At 44.9% G+C, this 16675-nt stretch overlaps 1 protein-coding gene across 2 annotated transcripts in view; it reads right to left on the bottom strand.

Moving 5' to 3' along the window:
- KCNH1 (potassium voltage-gated channel subfamily H member 1) overlaps nt 1–16675 on the bottom strand; it is a 476905-nt gene that overhangs the window by 194689 nt on the left and 265541 nt on the right. The gene's annotated exons all lie outside the window — the stretch shown is intronic.

Here is a 16675-nt window from a genome sequence, read left to right as displayed (position 1 = left end):
AACTTCTACATAAGCAATACGCTGAGAGAAGGACCAGGTCAAAAGTATTTGTGGAAACTATCAGGAAGATCAATTTTAAGCAGACACTATAGTCACCAAAACAACTTTAGTTAAGTGAAGCTGTTTTGGTGTATAGATCATGTATCTACAGGCTCTTTGCTCTATTGTCTGCCATTTAGGAGTTAAAACTATTTGTTTATATAGCCCTAGTCACACCTCCCTGCATGTAAGTGCACAGCCTTCCTAAACACAATTTGTAAAGAGTCATTTCATGTTTACACTTAAACAGCAAACGATATAAATTCACCTGTGTGCAGACAGCAAACACACTTAGTGGGTATTAGGTGAAACAAACACACAAATTACCCTTAATTAGCTGTATTGTAGATAAAGGATTCCTCTTATATCCTCAAGGCAATAACAACAGAACACCAAAAATTGGCAATCTACAATACAGAAATAATAGAGACAAACATGTTCGTCTCTATTATTTCTGTATTGTAGATTGCCAATTTTTGGTGTTCTGTTGTTAATGTTTACACTTCCATTATTGTAAATTCTGTTTAATTTAGAATTTTATCTTTTTGTATTTTTGCCATGTCAATATCCTTCTAGACATTGCAGGAGACTAATCTTTGTGATTCAAGTTTAATTTACAGAGCAGGATATGCAAACTTTTAAAGTAAATTAACATCTGATTGAAAATTAAACCTTTTTTTTCATGCGCACTGTGTGAGTCAAAGGCAGGAGAGATGTGGCTAGGGCCGCACAAACAGAAACAAAAGTGACTTAACACCTATAAGGCAATTGACCAGTGAGACTGTAGAGGCATAATCTATGCACCTAACCCGCTTCATTAAACTAAAGGTGACTATAGTGTCCCTTTAAGCTAAAGTTGTTTTGGTGATTATAGTTTCCCTTTAAACTAAAGTTGTTTTGGTGATTATAGTGTCCCTTTAAGTGTCATGAAATGTAGAGTTCAATAATAACTGAAAAGCTGCCAGCTGACATGGGCATTTGAAGAACAGAACAAAGGGGCAAGTGTCCCCATCCTCCATAAATCCTTTGATTTGTATGGTCATTTTGAGTGACTGTGACTATACAGAGTATGAATCTGCCCCCTCCTTGGAGAATATTCTGTGGGTACCATTGCACACTGGTTAACCTTGCTTAGATACTCTTAAACAATACTTGAATTAATGTGACTATACTGGTGTGGTACAGGTTGTGGCAATGTCTCATCCCAGCGGATTTCCATATTCACTGTCAGCTCATTACTAAGCAGACATGATTGCAGTGACCTCTATGTATTTGCAGACAATAAATACATCTTAAAATCTGGCAGGGGAGAATGCAATGCACTGAAGCCAAGACCTTTATGAACCAATTAAAATGTTATTACACAACACAAGTCCAAGTGGAGCAATATCCAGCCAGGGCCTGACAAGCTGGCCTCGGTCCCAGGGCATCTGCTTTATTGCTACATGAAAACAAGTTGAAGTTGGTGTGAGTTTTCTACCAACTGCATGTGGTCTCTAGAGCCTGCCTATCCTGACTGTTAGCAGCTCTGTTCTCTGATCAGATGGATAGTTTGCAATGTGCTAGTTTATAAGAGCATCAGAGTATAACATTAGGATATCTTTACGGCTTACTGTAGATGTAATAGGCCTTCAGACTTTAACATGCAGTGAAAGAACATGATGGTTTGGGCACTCAAGGTTGGAATGTCAAGCAGATTTATTGGAGAAACACAGATACTGATAGAAATCTGCTTGATGTACAACCTTGTGTATCTGGACCATTCTGTCCTTTCTACTATTGGACCGCAGCTTTGCCCACCTCAGGTCCAGCTAAGTTTTAAGGTCCAGCTTGAGTTTGAAGAACTGTCATAATGATTCTGTAAGCCGTAAAAATAGCCTATTGTTATACTCTGATTGTCATTACAAACTATCCATTTGATCAGAAATCAGAGCCGCTAACAGTCAGGATAGACCAGCTCTGGAAATTGCCAGCAGTTGGTATAAAACTCACACCAACCTTTACTTGTTTTCATGTAGAAATAAAGCAAATGTCCTGGGACCGAGGCCAGCTTGTCAGGTTGACCTTTTGTTTCTACAAGTTTAAAATGCAGTGAAACCTAAACTGATTTATATGAGCTCAGTAATATTTACCATTACCAGTATGATCCATGTTTTATCTGTATTCTGTAATATCTATAATTCAGTGATAAAATTCTTATAAAACCAGGGTGGGATTTTTTTTTTTTTATTCCTATTCCTCCTGACTGTCTTACTCTGGTATAATAAATCTATTTTAGTCACACTCCATGTCAGTTTCCACCCTTGTTGCCTATTTGACCCACTTTGTATTTGTAGCAAGTTCCTTCAGCTCCATTTGTGCCCCTTTCATCTCACTTCCAAACCTGCAGCTTATTCTGCATCCCACAGCTCCCTCCAGTAAAGACTCCTCTGTGGCCAATCCAAGCATTTTATTTACTCAGTTCTGCTCGCTAGCCCTCTCTGCACCCTTCCCATCTAATCCCAGCTCCAGATATGCTGTTCCGTTCAGCTGTTTCCAGCTGCTCTGGTACCAGTTCAAGTGATATCAAGCTCCTTCTGTTACCATTTCAACAGCTCCAGCAGCCATTTTGTCAACATTCCCAGGCCCACCACTTCCCACACTGTGTCTCTTTCGGACTCCTGCTTCTCAGTCTGTACCTATTTCAGCCATGTTTAACTCCTACTACCCTCTCCCGCTTCCTTCTTTGATTCTCCAAACCACCACTTGATTCTTCTGTTTCCTATACAGTGCCCTCTGTGTGCCAGTCACTACCCTGTCCATTTACCTCGGATATTAATGTGATATAAGAAAGCTCACTTCAGCCACCACTACATCCCTCTCCAGCTCCCTCTGCTGCTTTTTATTCCATAAAACACTTTCCCAAAAGCATTATTCAGTCAGCTAGTGGCTTATCGTTTATTTTATTCTTATATTTGCACCCCATGCTTTAACTCTGCGGTTAAAGTTACACTAATTACACAACACATTGAGCTTGTCCATGCTCTAGTAATTTCCCGCATGGATTATTGTAACCCTCTCCTGATTGGTCTCCCCAATAGCCGTACTGCACCCTTACAGTCCGTAATGAATGCTGCTGCTAGATTGATTTTCCTCTCTAGTCGTTTCTCTCACACCTCACCCCTCTGCCAGTCCTTACATTGGCTTCCTGTATGCTATAGGAGTCAATTCAAGGTACTAACTCACACCTATAAAGCACTGAACAACTCTAGCCCCTCTTATATCTCCTCACAGATCCATAGGTATGTCCCTTCTCGGTCTCTCCGTTCTGCCCGTGACCACCTCCTGTCCGTTGTCCGCACTCGTACAGCCAACTCGCGCTTGCAGGACTTCTCACGGGCGGCTCCCTTCCTATGGAATAGCCTGCCTACCGCCATCAGACTCTCCCCTAGTCTTGCATCTTTTAAGAAGTGCCTTAAAACCCATCTCTTTAGGAAAGCTTATGGCCTCCAAGACTAACCCTTACCTCACATACCTGTCTCTTGCCCTCTCCTAAAGGGCAGCCCACCTTATTTGATTGTAAATTCCTGTCCTAATGTGTTTTACACCCCACCTCCTATAGAATGTAAGCTCGTTTGAGCAGGGTCCTCTTCAACCTATTGTTCCTGTAAGTTTATTTGTAATTGTCCTATTTATAGTTAAATCCCCCTCTCATAATATTGTAAAGCGCTACGGAATCTGTTGGCGCTATATAAATGGCAATAATAAATAAATAAAAATAAATAAACACATAGTGACAAAGAAAGGATAAATCAGGGAATATTACACAGCCAAAGAGTAAAGAAAGAGAATATTGTACAACCAATCATAGATTGACTTCTGCTGATATGGTGGGTCTAGAGCAGCTTTCAGGAAAGGTTCCCAGTGTGGAATCTGCATATGGAGCAATCAACATGGAAACAAATAGAATTTAAAACAACATTCATTGGTTTCCGTGGTGATTACTAATAATCTCTATGTCTTCAAAGTTTAAAGAAATCTCAGTTGATAAATATATAGTCTTTATTGCTAACAATGTTGACTATCCGATAAGCAAATGATGCAGAGAACAAAGAACCTCCAATTGACAGTAACTATTTATAATGAATCATGAAGGATATCAAAATGACTAACGTGTTCAAGTCGTGATAAGTCTATATTTTTTTTATAATTCTTTATTTTTGTTAGTGCATGTAGTAACATTACAATCTGGTTTGCCGCTCCATAATAGCTTCAGGCAACCGTGGTGTACTTGTATACAACTTGGCATGGATAATACTGTGCACAATTTTAAGTAATAGCATGAACATAAACAAGGTAATCAGACATGTAAGAAGGTGTTGGTGAAACCTCGGGTAATGTGCAGGCTTCAGATAATATGTGTGGGGGTTCTCGCTTAATGTGCATGTAAGGCAGTGTACGAGTTAACTGTGTGTGATAGTCAGGCTTAGGCGTAGGTGAACACCAGGCGGGTTATTGTGTGCAAATGAGTTTGCAGTAGTTGGGTACGTAGGTGTATATATGAAGTTGTTGATCTGGGCAGTAAGGGTGCCGTCTCTATGCCTGTGTGTTTGGGCTGTGGTGAAAGCACCGTAGGGAATAGTTAGGGTGGTTGAGTTGTCAGAAGAGGGAGAAATAGGATTAAGACTGTCTCCACAGTTACATGAGTGGTTTGCATGAAGGCCGGTGAGATCCGTGGGAGTTGTGCGAGTCTTACATATGAGCTGTGGGGGTGCTATATGTGCCTGCGTCTCATTATGGGTATGATCATGGTGGCTTAGTGGTGGATTCCGTCGCTAAGGTGTAAGTGAAGTGTTGAGCATAATGTCGGGTAAGTGCTGGAATATTAAATATAGAAACAAACAATAAGCAAAATAAAATTTACAGTGTGGCCGTAGTCGAGGGTCTTGGCCTCTCGTGAATAGAATGTGCTCCCCCTTCCCTTCCAGTCAGCAGGAGTGTCCTTGCTAGGGGTGAGTCTCTCCCGTGTCCCTGTACCCTACCAGCACACGGGGGAGTGGACTGGGGATGCTTTGGGGGGCAGGTGAATACTGGGCCAGTCCATTGAGGGGGTGGTGAGGCGTATGTCAAGTCCCGGCTAGGTGAGTGTAACTGCTATGTCCCAGTCTGAAGATGTGTACAGTGGGAGATGGGTTCTGTTGCCTTTAGGTAATGGCTTGGGCGTAGGACTCCGCAGCGGCCGTTCAGGGCTCAAACACTACCACCGTCTGTGGGTTCCAGTGGTGCTGGTGTTTGGGTGCCATGGGTAGGTTGTCCCTGGTCGGGACTGTCCCGGTGAGGCCCATGGTATGCAGGATAGTCGCCGCCTCCTCAGTATCTCGGGCTGTGTGAGTCACGTCTCCATGGAAGATGGTTAGGGAGCGTGAGAGGTGCCAGCGGTAGCGGATTTTGTGTTGCTGTAGTACCGATGTGAGTGGCCGAAATTCCCTGCGCCAAGCCAAGGTACTGCCCGAGAGGTCGGCATAGAAGTTGATCTCCATTTCTTCAAAGTGGTACGGCAGCTTGTCCCTGGATGCCGTCAACAGCGCCGTTTTGTCCTTCCCACTGCGAAATTGGACCACCAGGTCTCTTGGGGCTGTGGGTGGTGCTTTTAACGGTTTGGGCACTCGGAATAACCCTTCTATATCCACAGATTTGGCCTGTCGTGGAGTCAGTAAGGCAGCCAGCAGGCGTCTGACCATGTGGGGGAGCTCTGCATCGGGGACGGTGTCTGTAATCCCCCTGATTTTGAGGTTATTTCGCCTCTGCGTGTCTTCTTGGGCTGCGAACCGACGCTCGTTTATTACGTTTTGTTTTTGTAGGTCTTGGACTGCCATTTGCAGGGATTGTATTTGTTGCACGCTTTTGGTGGAGGTTTTTCTAGGTCCCCGAGGTGGCCCGTCAGGCCTTGTAGGTCCTTGTGGATGGCGGCCATATCGGCCATGAGGTTCCGCTGCAGGTCAGCTAGGAGCTCCTTCCTAATCGCAGTTGTTACTGGGGCAGTGTGCGGGTTCGGCCATGGAGTCTGCGGTGTGACTGCCAGTGTGGGTAAGTACCCCTCGCCCAGGTCTGTAGACTGGTCGTCGGAGAAATCCAAACATTACCCTATGAGTGCCGTCATCTTGGACTCTTGATCGCTGTTTGCCTGCCGCCACATGTCGCCGATGGACATCCTAATCAGGGTTTATCAGGCTTTATTTTCTTGTTTTTCTTCCCCATGGTCGTGAGTGCAGCTTGGGGTTCTCCTGTAGCCCGGAAGTACCAGTGGAAAGGGCTGTAGTATACTGTTTTGGGCCCTTTTTTCTAGGAGCTCAGGGCTCTTGCGACCGCTTGCTTCGGCAGTTAGGCTCCGCCCCGTCATAAGTCTATTAAATATAATAACGACATAAAATAGAAACTACATTTCAAGATGACTGGCATCTAGCTTTTGGGTTATACAGAGTAGAGCTTTGTGGTATCAATCCAAACACTACAAATTATAGGAAATAACAGTCAGTCACTCATAGAGGAAATCCTACAGTCAGTCTCAGAATACGTGCGATGGTGAGGTTCCTAGCGCTTGTTAGATCCGGGTATGGCAGATGGTACTTCCCAAACCAGAACCTCTTCTATTTGGCAGTAACTAGGTATAGGTAAGGAAAGGATACAGGGAAGCAGCTCCTTCTGGGTGTCCTCAAACTCGTATGGTGGTGAGTCAGTATGGAAAATATGAAGACAGAAAGCAGAATATAGTGTAGTATATTCTATAGGTGGTGAGATAAAATAAGAAAAATGCCACTTACAATTTTCTAGAGCTTATATTCAGCTCCAGATATATGCACCTTGGTGGTATGATCATAAAAGCAGCGTCACAGATCCCTGGCCAATCACAGCGTCTCTGTGGGTTACCAAGAGATCACTACTCTTTAATCTACCCGGCAGAGCTGCAGACCGGAGGCCCTGGCAAACTACATACCTAGCCCACTGGACCAACAGGGAAGAGGAGGAGGCCACTGGACCACCAGGGAATTAATTACACAAAAAAAGGTATCAGTAGACTGGTAACTAAACAGCCTCCCTGCACACTACCACCCCTCACTGTCACCTTACCCACACATTAGCACCCCCCCACTGTCACCTTACCCCCACACAGTACCACCCCCTTCTGTCACCTTACCCCCCACACACTACCACCCCTCCCCACTGTGACCTTACTCACTCACTACCACCCCCACTGTTACCTTACCAACACACTACCACCAACACTGTCACCTAACCCAAACACTGCACCCCCACTGTCACCTTACCCACACACCACCACCCCCCACATGTCACCTTACCTAGTCACTACCACTGCTCATTGGCATTATATAACGTGTGCGTGTATGTGTTTGTTTATATATGTGTCTATAACAATTCCCAAATCTTTCTCATGTGTTGTTTTTCCTAACTCACTTAGGGTGTAAGTTATTTGTGCATTCTTCACCCTGAATTGCATAATTTAGCAATTCTCCTGTTTTTTAATTGCTACTTAACGTGGCACTGTTTCTGTCTGTGGCCTTTGCACAATTTACAAAGACCCTGATGGTAACATCAACAATGGGGTCCGGTGGCCGGAGGAGAGTAGGCAAAGGTGAGTTCAGTGAAATTCGAACTTAATCAATATGAGTATATCATGAAGATTTTTGAGTGTTGCAGTAAACATTCTAGCCAATGAAAGAAAAAAACCTGAGTTAATATTAACTTACTACATCACAGGCAAAACATAACAGATAAAATTGCACACAGTCAGTAATAGTCACAGCCACAACAATTCAGCAACATTACTTATTGTACTTAGAGTGCTCCTTTAACCTACATTGCTTGCGTTTATAAAAGTCCTTTAAGGAAAAACAAAAAATGCATATATCCAGTCATGAAAATAAGGTTATAGCTCAAGATAAATCCAATCAGTAACAGCTCGGTACCTTTATAGGTGCAATTAGCCAGTCATTGGCATTTCAGGTGATGATATATACAAAAACAGGCTCCATCAAGGAGACGTGTGCCAATTTCACAAACAGATAAGCTTATTCATTGTCTGGCAATATTATTCCTACCTCTGCTGCAAGCAATGCAGAACATATAAGGTATCTGTCCCACAGAAAATAGGTTGTAGGATCAGCCTGTGATGTCACTATTGGTAGAATTTTCCAAGGATTCTATGTGGGTTGTATATATGCTGTTTGCACATTGTGAGGCCAGGACATGATATCAGCCTTAGGGGCTTTTTCACAGAGCACAACATGGTTTGTATAGTAAGAGATGACTGGCCTGATACAGATACCAAAGGCGTACACGTTACATGTAAATAATGATAGTATTTCCAAAACTATGCATGCTCCCTTTGAGCAAATTTTGGGCAGTTTGAAATGTTGCATTTTTGTCTCTGTGAGATCTTCAAAGATGTAAATGAGTTTCAAATATGAGAAACAGGCACATTTGCAGGTTTTTATTCTTTTCTTTTGGGGCTTTTTATTCTCACCCGTTACGTTCCTTACAGTATAGACAATGTAAAACACAAGATGGCGGCTATTGGAGTGCAAGTAAAAATTTCTGTTTTTCAGGATTATTTTTAAACAAAATATATGAGTATACGTTTGTCTGGCAGAAATCACTTTATACACTAATTGTGTCACTGTTAATAATTTTCTCATGGAGTCAACTTTTACACATACCGCTGCTGTCTATTTCAACAACCACCTCCAAACTAAACAACACATGTTATTGGAGTGTCACTTCCAGAACAAATGGAGATAGAGAGATCCCTGGATAACTGGTTGTAGGCCTTGTATGGGGACTGTACAATAAATATTGTGCATTAATACTTTCTGTCCCTCTTTTCTATCCTAATGTCCCTCTTTTCTAGGAGCTCCATATTGTTGGTGTGTATAGCACCAAATGAACATTTATGAAACCCAAAGTAATGTGTCCTTAAAGGACAACTGTCACATCAAATTATTAATTTTAATATAATAATTTCATCAAGTTTTGAAATATTTTTTTTTTTCTTAAATGAAGAGGATCCTTCAGCCATATGCATACACCTTGGGTTAGACAGAGTTTGAAAACCAACAGTTAGTCTCTATGGCCTCCCCTAATGTCCTCCCCCCTGACCCCCACCCCTGAGCAGTGGATGGGGGCCCTAAATACTAATAAGGGGGGACCTAATGTCCTCCCCCCTGCCCCCCACCCCTGAGCGGCGGGTGGGGCCCCTAAATACTAATAAAGGGGGGGACCTAAGGTCCTCCCCCCTGCCCCCCACCCCTGAGCGGCGGGTGGGGGCCCTAAAAACCATTAGGGGGGGACCTATTGTCCTCCCCCCGGCCCCCACCCCTGAGCGGCGGGTGGGGGCCCTAAATAAAAATGTTAACCCCCACGTGACTAGGGGTCCCCAAACCCCTAGTCACCCCCTCCCCCCCCCAAAAAAATAACCCCCTCCCTACCCCCCTCACCCTAAAAATAATGACCTTTAACTAAGTACCTGTAAAAAAGAAATACTTACCATTCAATGTTTTCTTTCTTCAAAAATCTTGGTGGATTAAGTAACCAATCAGAGTGTTATGAGTCAAATTACACAGCTTGGGAAACTTCCAAAGAACTTTCCCATGCTGTGTAAAATGACACAGAGCACTCTGATTGGTGGATTTCAAGCCAACCAATCAGAGTGCTGTGACAAATAAATGTAGAGACTTACCTGTCAGTCTCTTCATTTACCTGTCAGAGCACTCTGATTGGATGGCTAAAACCCACCAATCAGAGTGCTCTGAGCCGTATTGCAGGGCGGGGCAAGGCTTTATAAGCCTTCCCCAGACCTGCAGAGCTCAGTCTGCGCGGAGCCCTCGCCGGGTGAAGATGGATTTTTTTTTTAATTGCGACGGTTATTATGGATTTTTTATTTGCCCTTTTTTGGTGCTGAAAAAAGAAGATTTTAGAAGAAAGAAAACATTGAATGGTAAGTTTTGCTTTTTTTACAGGTACTTAGTTAAAGGTCCCCCCTCATTATTTTTAAGGTGAGGGGGGTAGGTAAGGGGTTAATTTTTTGAGGGGGGAGGGGGTGACTAGGGGTTTGGGGACCCCTAGTCACCTGGGGGAGGGGGGTAAAAAAATTTTTAGGGCCCCCACCCGCCGCTCAGGGGTGGGGGCTGAGGGGAGAACAATTGGTCTCCCCCTATTGGTATTTAGGGCCTCCACCCACCGCTCAAGGGTGGGGGCCAGGGGAGAGGACCTTAGGCCCCCCCTTATTAGTATTTAGGGCCCCCACCCGCCGCTCAGGGGTGGGGCCAGGGGGGAGGACATTAGGTCCCCCCCTTATTCATATTTAGGGCCCCCACCCACCACTCAGGGGTGGGGGCCAGGGGGGAGGACATTAGGTCCCCCCCTTATTCCAATTTAGGGCCCTCATCCGCCGCTCAGGGGTGGGGGCCAAAGAGGAGGACATTAGGTCCCCCCTTATTAGTATTTAGGCCCCCCCCCGCCGCTCAGGGGTGGAGGCCAGGGGGGAGGACATTAGGTCCCCCTTATTAGTATTTAGGGCCCCCACCTGCCGCTCAGGGGTGGGGGCCAGGGGGAGGACATTAGGTCCCCCCCTTATTAGTATTTAGGGCCCCCACCCGCCGCTCAGGGGTGGAGGCCAGGGGGGAGGACATTAGATCCCCCTTATTCCAATTTAGGGCCCCTCCCACCGGTCAGGGGTGGGGGCCAGGGGGAGGACATTAGTTCCCCCCCTATTAGTATTTAGGGCCCCCACCAACCGCTCAGGGGTGAGGGCCGGGGGGTGGATAATAGGTCCCCCCCACATCATTTTACTTTAGGGCCCCCACGCGCCGCTCAGGGGTGGGGGCCGGGCGGGGGCAATAGGTCCCCCCTTTAGTTTAAATGCCCCACTCGCGCGTCGCGGGTGGGGGCACGGGAGGGGGGACCCTATTTTTCTTTTTTTTATTTAACAGTGAGCAGCCACAGGCTGCTTACTTTTTAATAGACATGCCCCTACTCGCGGCATAGCGAGTAGGGGCAAAATTTACTAATACTAAGTAATTTTTACTTAGTATTAGTAAATTTGGCTGAAAGACCAATTTAGGTCTTTCAGCCTTTTGGTAGATAAGTCCCTAATACCGTGGGAATTAGGGAGTTATCTACTAAGCGGCTGCAAGAGAAGTCCTGAAGTGCTGAAGTCCCGAAATTCCGAAATGCCTTAGTTCCAAAGTGTCTAAGTGCCGAAGTTGCCGAATTTCCGAAGTGTCGAAGTGCCGAAGTTCCGAAGTGCTGAAGTTGCTGAAGTTACGAAGTGTTGAAGTGTCGAATTGCGAATGTCCCGAATTTCGGAATGCCGAACCGAACCGAAAATTTTCCCCATGCACATGCCTAGTGTTTAGATATCAGTATGTGAAAATAAGATACATTGTTCTTGTTACAAATTCCATTTTGGTTGCATATATTGTTATTAGTAAGTCACCTCCACACCCCCACTCACACCATTAAAATTATTGTTCCTCTTTCTCCATTTGAAATGTTGGGAGGTGTGCGCATGCACTGTTATACCATTCTGTCAATGTATCATATGAAACATACTTCCAACAACTGGAGTTTTTTTTCGTCCTCTGAGCTATAAGTATTTATTCACTTATTTCAAAAAGGTTGAGAAATATCTCAGATCATTTCCTAACTGTGCCACTGGTTATGCTGTACTTAATACATACGAGCTATACAACACAACTGAACAGATTTGTGCCTGCACTAGTAGTGAATTCCCATAATTTTATATTTTTAGAAGACTTTTAAGACTTGTCTCCTGCTGGAACAAATATGAGTGTTAACAAATCTCATCCTACAAATGAGTTACTCTTACAGCTTAGCAGCTGCATCAATAGTCAGCCTGTAGTGAGGTCTATGTGCAGTCCTCAGTGAAGCATGGTAATAATTTATATAAAATTTGCTAAAAAGGTTTTCTAAATATAAAACATTACGAGAAATGTTCCCGGCTGTACGGCGATGACGCCATTCTAAGTTATTTGAGTACTGTGGTTTAAATGAAACGTACTGCTCAATACTTCTAGGGAAGACACCAGTTAAGTAAAAAGTATTTTATATCGTCTCTGCAAGCTGTAGTTGATGCACCTTATTTTTTTTCTTCAAATAAAATGCATTTGTTTACAGATAAATTAAGGCAATAAATACAAACAGTGCACTCTTCAATTGAATGAACAATCACAAAATAAAGAGTGTTTGAGTATCTGTCAGTAAATAAGTGTGTGTGTGTGTGTCTGTCAGTTAATGAGTGCGTGTGTTAGTCAAATCAGTGAGACTGTGTCTGTCAGTGACGTCTACATCTTGAATGTGTGTGTGACTGTCAGTGTGTATTTGCCAGTGGGTGTTTGTCTGTCAGTGAGTGTGTCAGCGAGTGTGTGTATGTCAGTGAGTGCATGTGTATCTGACAGTATGTTTGTGTCAGTGTGTGTCTGTCGTGTGTGTTGGTTAAACAGTTAAACAGTGTGTGAGACAATGACTGTCTGTCAGTGAGTTTATGTCAGTGTATGTGTATCAGCGGGGCATGTTGTCTGTCAGTCTGCCCCCCACGCTGTCATCCCCACACCCTGCCCCCAACACTGTCATCCCCATACCCTGCCCCCAACACTGTCACCTTCCTACACACTGCACCCCATACTGTCACCTCTCTACGCGCTTCCCCTCACAATGTCGCCTTCCTACACACTCCCCCAAAAACAGTCATATTCCTACAGACTACCCCGCTATACTGTCCCTCTCTTCCAGCCCACAGGTAAAAGGCGGGGGGCGGGATAAAGCCAATTTAATTTAAACTGCTCACCCCCCCCAAGCACGTATAGAACAGTATACACACTAAATGCACTACACAGACACTACTACATTCACAGACACTGCATCCACTTGCAACACTGCCTCCAATATGCACACTGCATGTACTATACACACACACACATAATGCATTCACTACACACACTGCATCCACTAGACACACACAATGTATTCACTACATACAATACACACATTACATCCACTACACAAACAAACAGTACATTCACTACACACAAAGCATAACATAATGGATGTTGGCGTGCTTTTAGTGCAGTGCAGTGCGGGCAGGAAAGAGGGGGTTAGCATTTCATCCTTGGATCCAGGTAGCACAATGTCTTGGTCCAGCACTGGCTCTCACCAATGCAGGAAGTGACCCATTCAGTAGTGCTCACTTAAGTTTGTATAGCATTGCCTATGGGTACAAGAAGAGTGTACACGTAGTACATAAATATATATTAGTACATAACATCACATTGACTTGTCACTTCCATCAATCCAGAGGTTACAGTAACAAGTTGTTGGAATATGAAATTGTTTGCATACCCAGGATCAGTAGAAAGCCAGTGGGACAATAACTGACTTGATCAGGCTCATGGTGTCGACTATTGTGACATATAACTATTAATGGAGTCAACAGCGCGTCTGATGGGCAACAGTAGTGTATCAGTACTGCTCAGATGTTTTCAGCTTGTATTCAGTGTAACCTCGAATTCAGTATACAGTGCAAACTGTTGTCTGAATTTCATGGTCCCTAGTGTAATGAAAAGCATTGACCAGTCCACTCTGTCAAAAGCCTTCTCTGCATCAATCGAGAGCAGTAGGCTCTGTTATGTGGATAAATTGGATGTATAGATCAGATTTAACAGTTTGGTGGTATTGTTTTTTGCATCCCTGATCAGGGTGGACCAGTGTCTGCATTAACGGGCGTAGGCGATAGGCCAAAATTTTGATAAATAGCTTAAGGTCGACGTTTATCAGGGAAATAGGGTGGTAACTCCCGCAGATCGTGGGGTCTTTACCAGGTTTGGGCAATAAAGTGAAATGTGCTTCCAGTGCAGAACTCGGAAGTCAGGGAGTAATCAAAAGAAAATTAAAGGCCATTAGAAAGGGTTCCTGCAGTACAGAGGCAAATGTTTTAAAATATTTGTCCGTGTATCCATCTGGGCCAGGGCTTTTGCCTAAGGGTAGATGTTTGACCGCTGCCCTGTATTCGTCTGGGTTGATGGGGTCTTCGAGAGATTGTAGAACGTTGGGGGGCAGAGTGCGTTTAATTCTCATCTCTAGAAATTGGGTCATATGGACTTCTTACGGTGGGGTTGCCCTTAGGTTATAAAGAGATGTGTAGAATTCATGGAAGGTTTGCATGATCACTGAAAGTAGATTGGTTAAGTCCCCAAAGTTTTTTTTTAAATGCTAGCTATGAAGGTGGTCTGTCGTCTTTGTTTGAGGGTTCTATCAAGTAACCTCCCTGCGAGTAGTATGTATGTTTGGGGAATAGCATCTTGCGTTTTACTTGTGCATTTAAGAGGATCTGAAGTTCTGATCATTTATGTGTCAAGGCATTGTAGTTGTCTAGAGTGAGGTCAAATTTGTGCTTGTTCTCTAGTTCTCTAATGCCAGTCAAGAGGGAGTTTTTGGTGGCCTCACTTAGTTTCTTTTTTCTGCTTGCTATAGCAATAATCACGCTCCTCAGGATGCATTTGTGTGCCTTCCACGTCATCGCGGGTGTGGTAGTCAGTGAAGAGCTTTTTGTGAAGTGATGGGAAAGAGCCTCTGTAATTGGTTTGGTGCATTCCACGCCATTTAATAATGTGTTGTTTAATTTCCAATGGGAGATCTTGTATGGTAGGGTTGGGATTGCAATGACAAGAGACAGGGGTGCATGGTCTGACCACGAGATGGGACCATAAGAGCATGTTTGGATTAGATGGAGATATCTATGTGGTAAAAAGAGGATATCAATTCTAGAGTAGGAGTTTGTGGCTGGTGAGTAAAAGGAATAGTCTCTGCCGGTAGGGTGGGTAAGACGCCAGCTATCAAACAGTTGGACCTGACCTAAAATTGAATTTACATGTTTCCTGGCCGATAGTTGGTACGTGTGTCGCGGATGATGTGTCCATGGTGGTGTCTAGTGACATGTTAAAATTCCCACCAATGATCAGCAGACTCTCCATGAAATCTTCGATTAATCTAATACATCTGCACAAGTTTTTGCATTGGTTTCTATTAGGCAGATACAGATTAGCAAATGTGACCATTGCTTGTTCCCTTTACCTTTATGAGCCTGCCTAAGTCATCCGACTGGTGTGCTTGCTATTGGAAGGGTAGGTGGGCTTCCACTAGTATTGCAACTCCCCTAAATTCGGATTCAGTATAATTATTGAAGTAACCATTGAGGTACTGTCGTTTTCTAAGGTGTGGAGCGGCCCACTGTTTGAAGTGTGTCTCCTGTAAGAATGCCACATCTGCTTTTAATCTATGCAATCCCATAAAGGTCAATGTGCATTTTTCAGGTGTGTTAAGGCCCCTAGTGTTTAGGGTAACTACTTGAATGGTCGCCATTATATGATAGTTAGGGTAGGTAGGTAACGTGCTTGTGTTCTCCCCTCGGCGGCAATGAGTTAAGCAACAATGTTATACAATATGATAATGAACACAAAATAGGAACAATCAAGAACAAGAAAAATAAAGTATTTACAAGAAAAATGAACAATTGTATATACCTTCCAAGTATGCAAGGGTAATTGGCGAACTGTTTTGTATGTATTGTGAGGTATGTGTAGGGGTGAGCCGGTGTCTATTCCCGGATCGATACAAAGCCTCTGGAAATCTACTAGTGACACTGCATGTAGTGGTTTTTAATCTATGCATGAGCAGTTGTGCCGCTAGTGATATGAGTGATTTATAGGATTTCAGAAGCAACAGCAAGAATCCCTGTCACCCCCCTCAGTCACCCTGTCACCAGTCACCCCCCCTCAGTCACCCTGTCACCCCCCTCAATCACCCTGTCACCCCCTCCCTCAGTCACCCTCTCACCCCCCCAGTCACCCTGTCACCCCCCCTCAATCACCCTGTCACCCCCCTCAGTCACCCTGTCACCCCCCACCCTGTCACCCCCCAGTCACCCTGTCACCCCCCTCAGTCACCCTGTCACCAGTCATCCCCCCTCAGTCACCCTGTCAGCCCCCTCAATCACCCTGTCACCCCCTCCCTCAGTCACCCTCTCACCCCCCCTCAGTCACCCTGTCACCCCCCTCAGTCACCCTGTCACTCTGTCACCCCCCTCAGTCACCCTGTCACCGCCCCAGTCACCCTGTCACCCCCCTCAGTCACCCTGTCACCAGTCACCCTGTCACGTCACCAGTCACCCCCCAGTCACCCTGTCACCAGTCACCCTGTCACCCCCCCCAGTCACCCTGTCCCCAGTCACCTCCCCAGTCACCCTGTCACCCCCCTCAGTCACTCTGTCACCAGTCACCCCCAGTCACTCTGTCATCCCCTTTAGCCACTCAGTCACACTGTCACCCCCCTCAGTCACCCTGTCACCCCCCTCACCCTGTCACCCCCCTCAGTCACTCTGTCACCAGTCACCCCCCCAGTCACTCTGTCATCCCCCTTAGCCACTCAGTCACACTGTCACCCCCCCTCACCCTGTCACCCCCCTCAGTCACCCTGTCACCAGTCACCCTGTCACCCCCCCAGTCACCCTGTCACCCCCCTCAGTCACTCTGTCACCAGTCACCCCCCTCAGTCACTCTGTCACCAG

Source organism: Pelobates fuscus, chromosome 2 (genome assembly GCF_036172605.1).
Source record: "Pelobates fuscus isolate aPelFus1 chromosome 2, aPelFus1.pri, whole genome shotgun sequence".
Taxonomy (NCBI): domain Eukaryota; kingdom Metazoa; phylum Chordata; class Amphibia; order Anura; family Pelobatidae; genus Pelobates; species Pelobates fuscus.
The sequence above is the reverse complement of the archived record's forward strand: the minus strand, read 5'-3'. Positions and strand labels throughout refer to the sequence as shown.